Raw genomic sequence first — 11,942 nt, 5'->3', positions numbered from 1 at the left:
GCAGAACGTCGTTTCTTCTATTTGATCCGCCAACGTCTCACCTCTACTGGCCGCCAGGAAGTTTGAATGCCATAGATCGTGAGGGGCATTGAAATCGCCTAAGATAATGCGATTGTTGCCAGTGAGTAAGGCGCTGATATTAGGGCGGTATCCACTGGGTCAACAGGTGGCAGGACGGATGTAGATGTTGATGATTTCTGGGTTTGCATCGCCTGACCAGACAGATAAGCCTTGACGTTCTAAGACACTGTCCCTGCGGTCGATGTCAGGATCAAATATATGATATTGCACAGAGTGGTATATGATAAACGCGAGGCCGCCTCCATTTCCGCTCTCACGATCTTTTCTGTGGACAATATAACCAGAACAGGTCTGCAGTGCAGATCTTGCTGTGAGTTTAGTCTCTTGAATCGCAGCAATGCGGATGTTGTGCCTTCATGAAATCGTCTATCTCCGTGATCTTCCCAGTTAATCCATTACAGTTTAACTGCAGAATTCTGAAGTGCAACGGGAGAGACGTCGTCACTCTGGTAGTAAGTGACGGGTGACTACCCCTGGGTTGTGGAAGGCTAGGACGCGACTGCTGTTGTGGCCCTGGGACTGGACGTCCTTGGCTAAGCATTGGGGTACCCGGTGTCTTTGTGTATGCGGCCTGGCAACATGGCGCAATGAACCCATCGGGGGGTTGTCGTCACGGAGACCAGAACATCTAGGAAAGTGGCACCGTCCATGGTAGGAGCTGTATTGGGCGGATGTCGCAAACATATATATTCTGTGCTGGCAGATGGTGCAAAGGGAGGTAGGGTCTAAGAGTCTGTTTCCCTGACCTACACAGTTGCTGCCGGAAAAGAGGGGGGGGGGGGGGGGGGGAGACGGGACAGGGGCTGATGCTCGGCATTGCTTCCGACTCTACTACGGAGATTGTAGGTATGAGTGGGAGCAGCCGTGTGAGTTGATGGCGCCGTAGGGCGCGAGCAGCAGCGGGTTCTTGTTATGGCTTGCTGAGCAGCGGGGCTGCTGGAAGGTAGCGGGGCACTAAGGCGCAGACTACGGGCCGTCCTAGAGCGTGAACAGCAAGGAGCCACAAAAGATTTATAGAAGTTACGTGGACGTCTGGTTTTGGGATCTAGCCCAGAACAACCTGTCCGATGCAACTAACCCTTACACGAGACACACTGATAAGAGTATTACCGTCCTAAGAAGATTCTTTTCCGGCAGATGCAGCAAAACCGTTTCTCAGGACCGGGGTCAGGAGACGGTCCCAGATTGGGTTCGATACCTTCCCGGAGCAAGAGAATATGGAGCAGTCCCGCTGCAAGGAGCTGCTGGGAGGATGACAATTTGTGGGAGGGACTCAGGACTTCCCAAGGCCGTCGGTTCTATGTACCGGAGCGACTCGGGATTTTTCCCGACCAAGGACTGCCATTTCAGTGTAACCCCATTTAATTTGTTCGTTTGCTACTAATGTACCATTGCATTGCATACAAATTTACATATATACTCCCGCTATAGTTAATCACTCATATTTGTTTGTACACTTGCTAATATCACATTTAAAAAAGGCAAAGCATATAAGAAAGCAAGCATAAGAATGCTGCGCTCCGATTTTTTGCTAATTGCTTTTTTATAAATATGTTGGGATGTATGAATTATACAAATAGCGTTAAGCATACAAGACAAGCACCTTTTAAGAAGTTTGAATATATACCATAGAATATCGGTACTTATTGAATTATATTTAAGGAACTGAAATTGTAAAATAAAGTTAATCTATTAGCTGACCACCCCGTCGTTAAGTTACTCGGCCCTATCAATTTTATAGTCGCTGCTATTCCTAGTAGTTTTTCGCTTTTTGGAAATTTGAGCGGTCACAAAAAACGCTTTGTGGTCCTACACCAACTGTAACAGCTCTTTGTAATCGTCCCTTGGCTGGCATTCCATTCGTTTTCTTTGCAGTTCTTCTGTGATATTCTCTACTTCTTTGGGCAGTAGTTTCAAACATTCTCGCCTACATCGAAATTGGATTTCCCAATCGCCGATCATTATTTTTGAAATCTCTTGAATGTGTCTGGTTGAGGTCCCGATGTGCTTCCAAAATTGCAGTCAAAACCGCTATCAGCTAGACTTCTAAAACGTTTTGTTGGTATGCTAGGTACAGGAACTTTCAACCTAGTATCTGCTCCAGGAGATAGCACGCTCCATTGAGTCTCTTAGTATTTGATGCTATTTTATCGAAGCATGTAGCCAAGATCGAGCTGGCTACATCCTAGACATTCATACACTGTTAGGGCTTGTTCCACTCCTCAGCTATTGTCAGTTTCAGGAAAACCCAGGAGTTGTTCTTTAGTCCCATGTAATACCAGAACAGCAACCCGTTCTTTCTGCTCTGCTTTGGGGATACCTGGTAGTAGTTTTCCATCCCAGTGCACGCAAACAGCCTCGTTTTCGGGTATTTTTATGCTCAGTTGAGCAGAGCTCACAGAGTATATTAACTTTGATTGCATAACGGTTGGTTGTACAGGTATAAAGGAATCGAGATAGATATAGACTTCCATATATCAAAATCATCAGTATCGAAAAAAAAATCGATTGAGCCATGTCCGTCCGTCCGTCTGTCCGTTAACACGATAACTTGAGTAAATTTTGAGGTATCTTGATGAAATTTGGTATGTAGGTTCCTGGGCACTCATCTCAGATCGCTATTTAAAATGAACGATATCGGACAATAACCACGCCCACTTTTTCGAAAAATCGAAAAAGTGCGATAATTCATTACCAAATACGCATTAAGCGATGGAACTTGGTAGGTGAGTTGAGCTTATGACGCAGAATAGAAAACTAGTAAAATTTTGGACAATGGGCGTGGCACCGCCCACTTTTAAATGAAGGTAATTTAGAAGTTTTGCAAGCTGTAATTTGGCAGTCGTTGAAGATATCATGATGAAATTTGGCAGGAACTTTACTCTTATTACTTTATGTCTGCTTGATAAAACTTAGCCAAATCGGAGAACGACCACGCCCACTTTTTAAAAAATTTTTTTTTTAAATTCAAATTTTAAAAGAAAAGTTAATATCTTTACAGCATATAAGTAAATTATGCCAACATTCAACTCCAGTAATGATATGGTGCAACAAAATACAAAAATAAAAGAAAATTTCAAAATGGGCGTGGCTCAGCCCTTTTTCATTTAATTTGTCTAGGATGCTTTTAATGCCATAAGTCGAACAAAAATTAACCAATCCTTGTGAAATTTGGTAGAGGCTTAGCTCCTAGGACGATAACTGTTTTCTGTGAAAAAGGGCGAAATCGGTTGAAGCCACGCCCAGTTTTTATACACAGTCGACCGTCTGTCCTTCCGCTCGGCCTTTAACACGATAACTTGAGCAAAAATCGATATATCTTTACTAAACTCAGTTCACGTACTTATCTGAACTCACTTTGTATTGGTGTAAAAAATGGCCGAAATCCGACTATGACCACGCCCACTTTTTTGATATCGAAAATTACGAAAAATGAAAAAAATGCCATAATTATATACCAAATACGAAAAAAGGAATGAAACATGGTAATTGTATTGGTCTATTGACGCAAAATATAACTTTAGAAAAAAACTTGGTAAATATTAAGTAGAAGAAAATGAAAAAGTTTTGCAGGGCGAAATCAAAAGCCCTTGGAATCTTGGAAGGAATACTGTACGTGGTATTACATATATAAATAAATTAGCGGTACCCGACAGATGATGTTCTGGATCACCCTGGTCCACATTTTGGTAGATATCTCGAAAACGCCTTCACTCCCTTTTAAAACCCTCATTAATACCTTTAATTTGATACCCATATCGTACAAACACATTCTAGAGTCACCCCTGGTCCATGTTTATGGCGATATCTCGAAAAGGCGTCCACATATAGAACTAAGGCCCACTCCTTTTTAAAATTCTCATTAACACCTTTCATTTGATACCCATAACGTACACAAAAATTCTAGAGTCACCCCTGGCCCACCTTTATGGCGATATCTCGAAAGGGCATCCACCTATAGAACTAAGGCCCACTCCCCTTTAAAATACTCATTAACACCTTTCATTTGATACCTATATCGTACAAACAAATTCTAGAGTCACCCCTGGTCTACTTTAATGGAGATATCTCGAAAAGGCATCCACCTATAGAACTAAGACCCACGCCCTTTTAAAATACTCATTAACACCTTTCATTTGATACCCATATCGTACAAACAAATTCTAGTGTCACCCCTGGTCCACCTTTATGGCGATATCTCGAAAAGGCGTCCACCTATAGAACTAAGGCCCACGCCCTTTTAAAATACTCATTAGCAACTTTCATTTGATACCCATATTGTACAAACGCATTCTAGAGTCACCCCTGGTCCACGTTTATGGCGATATCCCGAAAAGGCGTCCACCCATAGAACAAAGGCCCACTCCCTTTTAAAACACTTATTACACTTTTCGTTTGACACCCATATTGTACAAACGCATTCTAGAGTCAACCCAGGTCCACTTTTATAACGATATTCCGAAATGCGTCCACCTATAGAACTTAGGCCCACTCCCTTTTAAAATACTCATTAACACCTTTCATTTGATACCCATATAGTACAAACAAATTCTAGAGTCACCCCTGGTCCAGTTTATGGCGATATCTCGAAAAGGCGTCCACATATAGAACTACGGCCCACGCCCTCTTAAAATACACATTAACACCTTTCATTTGATACTCATATCCTACAAACAAATTCTAGAGTCACCCCTGGTCCATCTTTATGGCGATATCTCGAAAAGGCGTACATCTATAGAACTTAGGCCCACGCTCTTTTAAAATACTCATTAATACCTTTTATTTGATACCCATATCGTACAAAATAAATTCTAGAGTCACCCCTGGTCCACCTTTATGGCGATATCTCGAAAAGACGTCCACCTATAAAACTTAGACCCACTCCCTTTTAAAATTATCATTAACACATTTCATTTGATACCCATATCGTACAAACAAATTCTAGAGTCACCCCTGGTCCACCTTCATGTCGATATCTCGAAAAGGCGTCCACCTATATAACTAAGGTCCACGCCTTTTTAAAATACTCATTAACACCTTTCATTTGATACCCATATCGTACAAAAAAATTCTAGAGTCACCCCTGGTCCACCTTTATGGCGATATCTCGAAAAGGCATCCACCTATAGAACTAAGGCCCACTCTCTTTTAAAATACTCATTAACACCTTTCATTTGATACCCATATCGTATAAACAAATTCTAGAGTCACCCCTGGTCCAACTTTATGTCGGTATCTCGAAAAGGCGTCCACCTATAGAACTAAGGCCCACGCCCTTTTAAAATACTCATTAACGCCTTTCATTTGATAACCATATCGTACAAACAAATTCTAGAGTCACCCCTGGTCCACCTTTATGGCGATATCTCGAAAAGGCGTCCACCTATAGAACTAAGACCCACGCCCTTTTAAAATACTCATTAACATCTTTCATTTGATACCCATATTGTACAAACGCATTCTAGAGTCACCCCTGGTCCACCTTCATGTCGATATCTCGAAAAGGCGTCCACCTATATAACTAAGGTCCACGCCTTTTTAAAATACTCATTAACACCTTTCATTTGATACCCATATCGTACAAAAAAATTCTAGAGTCACCCCTGGTCCACCTTTATGGCGATATCTCGAAAAGGCATCCACCTATAGAACTAAGGCCCACACCCTTTTAAAGTACTCATTAATACCTTTCATTTGAAACCCATAACGTACACAAAAATTCTAGAGTCACCCCTGGCCCACCTTTATGGCGATATCTCGAAAGGGCATCCACCTATAGAACTAAGGCCCACTCCCTTTTAAAATACTCATTAACACCTTTCATTTGATACCCATATCGTACAAACAAATTCTAGAGTCACCCCTGGTCTACTTTTATGGAGATATCTCGAAAAGGCGTCCACCTATAGAACTAAGACCCACGCCCTTTTAAAATACTCATTAACATCTTTCATTTGATACCCATATTGTACAAACGCATTCTAGAGTCACCCCTGGTCCACGTTTATGGCGATATCCCGAAAAGGCGTCCACCCATAGAACAAAGGCCCACTCCCTTTTAAAACACTTATTACACTTTTCGTTTGACATCCATATTGTAAAAACGCATTCTAGAGTCAACCCAGGTCCACTTTTATAACGATATTCCGAAATGCGTCCACCTATAGAACTTAGGCCCACTCCCTTTTAAAATACTCATTAACACCTTTCATTTGATACCCATATAGTACAAACAAATTCTAGAGTCACCCCTGGTCCAGTTTATGGTGATATCTCGAAAAGGCGTCCACATATAGAACTAAGGCCCACGCCCTCTTAAAATACACATTAACACCTTTCATTTGATACTCATATCCTACAAACAAATTCTAGAGTCACCCCTGGTTCATCTTTATGGCGATATCTCGAAAAGGCGTACATCTATAGAACTTAGGCCCACGCTCTTTTAAAATACTCATTAATACCTTTTATTTGATACCCATATCGTACAAAATAAATTCTAGAGTCACCCCTGGTCCACCTTTATGGCGATATCTCGAAAAGACGTCCACCTATAAAACTTAGACCCACTCCCTTTTAAAATTATCATTAACACATTTCATTTGATACCCATATCGTACAAACAAATTCTAGAGTCACCCCTGGTCCACCTTCATGTCGATATCTCGAAAAGGCGTCCACCTATAGAACTAAGGCCCACGCCTTTTTAAAATACTCATTAACACCTTTCATTTGATACCCATATCGTACAAAAAAATTCTAGAGTCACCCCTGGTCCACCTTTATGGCGATATCTCGAAAAGGCATCCACCTATAGAATTAAGGCCCACTCCCTTTTAAAATAATCATTAACACCTTTCATTTGATACCCATATCGTATAAACAAATTCTAGAGTCACCCCTGGTCCACCTTTATGTCGGTATCTCGAAAAGGCGTCCACCTATAGAACTAAGGCCCACGCCCTTTTAAAATACTCATTAACGCCTTTCATTTGATAACCATATCGTACAAACAAATTCTAGAGTCACCCCTGGTCCACCTTTATGGCGATATCTCGAAAAGGCGTCCACCTATAGAACTAAGGCCCACACCCTTTTAAAATACTCATTAATACCTTTCATTTGAAACCCATAACGTACACAAAAATTCTAGAGTCACCCCTGGCCCACCTTTATGGCGATATCTCGAAAGGGCATCCACCTATAGAACTAAGGCCCACTCCCTTTTAAAATACTCATTAACACCTTTCATTTGATACCCATATCGTACAAACACATTCTAGAGTCACCCCTGGTCCACGTTTATGGCGATATCTCGAAAAGGCGTCCACCTATAGAACTAAGGCCCACTCCCCTTTAAAATACTCATTAACACCTTTCATTTGATACCCATATCCTACAAACAAATTCTAGAGTCGCCCCTGGTCTACTTTTATGGAGATATCTCGAAAAGGCATCCACCTATAGAACTAAGACCCACGCCCTTTTAAAATACTCATTAACACCTTTCATTTGATACCCATATCGTACAAACAAATTCTAGTGTCACCCCTGGTCCACCTTTATGGCGATATCTCGAAAAGGCGTCCACCTATAGAACTAAGGCCCACGCCCTTTTAAAACACTCATTAGCAACTTTCATTTGATACCCATATTGTACAAACGCATTCTAGAGTCACCCCTGGTCCACGTTTATGGCGATATCCCGAAAAGGCGTCCACCATAGAACAAAGGCCCACTCCCTTTTAAAACACTTATTACACTTCTCGTTTGACACCCATATTGTACAAACGCATTCTAGAGTCAACCCAGGTCCACTTTTATAACGATATTCCGAAATGCGTCCACCTATAGAACTTAGGCCCACTCCCTTTTAAAATACTCATTAACACCTTTCATTTGATACCCATATAGTACAAACAAATTCTAGAGTCACCCCTGGTCCAGTTTATGGCGATATCTCGAAAAGGCGTCCACATATAGAACTAAGGCCCACGCCCTCTTAAAATACACATTAACACCTTTCATTTGATACTCATATCCTACAAACAAATTCTAGAGTCACCCCTGGTCCATCTTTATGGCGATATCTCGAAAAGGCGTACATCTATAGAACTTAGGCCCACGCTCTTTTAAAATACTCATTAATACCTTTTATTTGATACCCATATCGTACAAAATAAATTCTAGAGTCACCCCTGGTCCACCTTTATGGCGATATCTCGAAAAGACGTCCACCTATAAAACTTAGACCCACTCCCTTTTAAAATTATCATTAACACATTTCATTTGATACCCATATCGTACAAACAAATTCTAGAGTCAACCCTGGTCCACCTTCATGTCGATATCTCGAAAAGGCGTCCACCTATAGAACTAAGGCCCACGCCTTTTTAAAATACTCATTAACACCTTTCATTTGATACCCATATCGTACAAAAAAATTCTAGAGTCACCCCTGGTCCACCTTTATGGCGATATCTCGAAAAGGCATCCACCTATAGAACTAAGGCCCACTCCCTTTTAAAATACTCATTAACACCTTTCATTTGATACCCATATCGTATAAACAAATTCTAGAGTCACCCCTGGTCCAGCTTTATGTCGGTATCTCGAAAAGCGTCCACCTATAGAACTAAGGCCCACGCCCTTTTAAAATACTCATTAACACCTTTCATTTGATAACCATATCGTACAAACAAATTCTAGAGTCACCCCTGGTCCACCTTCATGTCGATATCTCGAAAAGGCGTCCACCTATAGAACTAAGGCCCACGCCTTTTTAAAATACTCATTAACACCTTTCATTTGATACCCATATCGTACAAAAAAATTCTAGAGTCACCCCTGGTCCACCTTTATGGCGATATCTCGAAAAGGCATCCACCTATAGCACTAAGGCCCACTCCCTTTTAAAATACTCATTAACACCTTTCATTTGATACCCATATCGTATAAACAAATTCTAGAGTCACCCCTGGTCCAGCTTTATGTCGGTATCTCGAAAAGCGTCCACCTATAGAACTAAGGCCCACGCCCTTTTAAAATACTCATTAACACCTTTCATTTGATACCCATATCGTACAAACAAATTCTAGAGTCGCCCCTGGTCTACTTTTATGGAGATATCTCGAAAAGGCATCCACCTATAGAACTAAGACCCACGCCCTTTTAAAATACTCATTAACACCTTTCATTTGATACCCATATCGTACAAACAAATTCTAGAGTCACCCCTGGTTCACCTTCATGTCAATATCTCGAAAAGGCGTCCACCTATAGAACTAAGGCCCACGCCTTTTTAAAATACTCATTAACACCTTTCATTTGATACCCATATCGTACAAAAAAATTCTAGAGTCACCCCTGGTCCACCTTTATGGCGATATCTCGAAAAGGCATCCACCTATAGAATTAAGGCCCACTCCCTTTTAAAATAATCATTAACACCTTTCATTTGATACCCATATCGTATAAACAAATTCTAGAGTCACCCCTGGTCCAGCTTTATGTCGGTATCTCGAAAAGCGTCCACCTATAGAACTAAGGCCCACGCCCTTTTAAAATACTCATTAACACCTTTCATTTGATACCCATATCGTACAAACAAATTCTAGAGTCGCCCCTGGTCTACTTTTATGGAGATATCTCGAAAAGGCATCCACCTATAGAACTAAGACCCACGCCCTTTTAAAATACTCATTAACACCTTTCATTTGATACCCATATCGTACAAACAAATTCTAGAGTCACCCCTGGTCCACCTTCATGTCGGTATCTCGAAAAGGCGTCCACCTATAGAACTAAGGCCCACGCCCTTTTAAAATACTCATTAACGCCTTTCATTTGATAACCATATCGTACAAACAAATTCTAGAGTCACCCCTGGTCCACCTTTATGGCGATATCTCGAAAAGGCGTCCACCTATAGAACTAAGGCCCACACCCTTTTAAAATACTCATTAATACCTTTCATTTGAAACCCATAACGTACACAAAAATTCTAGAGTCAACCCTGGTCCACCTTCATGTCGATATCTCGAAAAGGCGTCCACCTATAGAACTAAGGCCCACGCCTTTTTAAAATACTCATTAACACCTTTCATTTGATACCCATATCGTACAAAAAAATTCTAGAGTCACCCCTGGTCCACCTTTATGGCGTTATCTCGAAAAGGCATCCACCTATAGAACTAAGGCCCACTCCCTTTTAAAATACTCATTAACACTTTTCATTTGATACCCATATCGTATAAACAAATTCTAGAGTCACCCCTGGTCCAGCTTTATGTCGGTATCTCGAAAAGCGTCCACCTATAGAACTAAGGCCCACGCCCTTTTAAAATACTCATTAACACCTTTCATTTGATACCCATATAGTACAAACAAATTCTAGAGTCACCCCTGGTCCAGTTTATGGCGATATCTCGAAAAGGCGTCCACATATAGAACTAAGGCCCACGCCCTCTTAAAATACACATTAACACCTTTCATTTGATACTCATATCCTACAAACAAATTCTAGAGTCACCCCTGGTTCATCTTTATGGCGATATCTCGAAAAGGCGTACATCTATAGAACTTAGGCCCACGCTCTTTTAAAATACTCATTAATACCTTTTATTTGATGCCCATATCGTACAAAATAAATTCTAGAGTCCCCCTGGTCCACCTTTATGGCGATATCTCGAAAAGACGTCCACCTATAAAACTTAGACCCACTCCCTTTTAAAATTATCATTAACACATTTCATTTGATACCCATATCGTACAAACAAATTCTAGAGTCACCCCTGGTCCACCTTCATGTCGATATCTCGAAAAGGCGTCCACCTATAGAACTAAGGCCCACGCCTTTTTAAAATACTCAATAACACCTTTCATTTGATACCCATATCGTACAAAAAAATTCTAGAGTCACCCCTGGTCCACCTTTATGGCGATATCTCGAAAAGGCATCCACCTATAGAATTAAGGCCCACTCCCTTTTAAAATAATCATTAACACCTTTCATTTGATACCCATATCGTATAAACAAATTCTAGAGTCACCCCTGGTCCACCTTTATGTCGGTATCTCGAAAAGGCGTCCACCTATAGAACTAAGGCCCACGCCCTTTTAAAATACTCATTAACGCCTTTCATTTGATAACCATATCGTACAAACAAATTCTAGAGTCACCCCTGGTCCACCTTTATGGCGATATCTCGAAAAGGCGTCCACCTATAGAACTAAGGCCCACACCCTTTTAAAATACTCATTAATACCTTTCATTTGAAACCCATAACGTACACAAAAATTCTAGAGTCACCCCTGGCCCACCTTTATGGCGATATCTCGAAAGGGCATCCACCTATAGAACTAAGGCCCACTCCCTTTTAAAATACTCATTAACACCTTTCATTTGATACCCATATCGTACAAACACATTCTAGAGTCACCCCTGGTCCACGTTTATGGCGATATCTCGAAAAGGCGTCCACCTATAGAACTAAGGCCCACTCCCCTTTAAAATACTCATTAACACCTTTCATTTGATACCCATATCGTACAAACAAATTCTAGAGTCGCCCCTGGTCTACTTTTATGGAGATATCTCGAAAAGGCATCCACCTATAGAACTAAGACCCACGCCCTTTTAAAATACTCATTAACACCTTTCATTTGATACCCATATCGTACAAACAAATTCTAGTGTCACCCCTGGTCCACCTTTATGGCGATATCTCGAAAAGGCGTCCACCTATAGAACTAAGGCCCACGCCCTTTTAAAACACTCATTAGCAACTTTCATTTGATACCCATATTGTACAAACGCATTCTAGAGTCACCCCTGGTCCACGTTTATGGCGATATCCCGA

The sequence above is a fragment of the Eurosta solidaginis genome, chromosome 2 (assembly GCF_040869045.1).
Source record: "Eurosta solidaginis isolate ZX-2024a chromosome 2, ASM4086904v1, whole genome shotgun sequence".
Classification (NCBI taxonomy): Eukaryota; Metazoa; Arthropoda; class Insecta; order Diptera; family Tephritidae; genus Eurosta; species Eurosta solidaginis.
Note: the sequence above shows the minus strand (reverse complement) of the source record.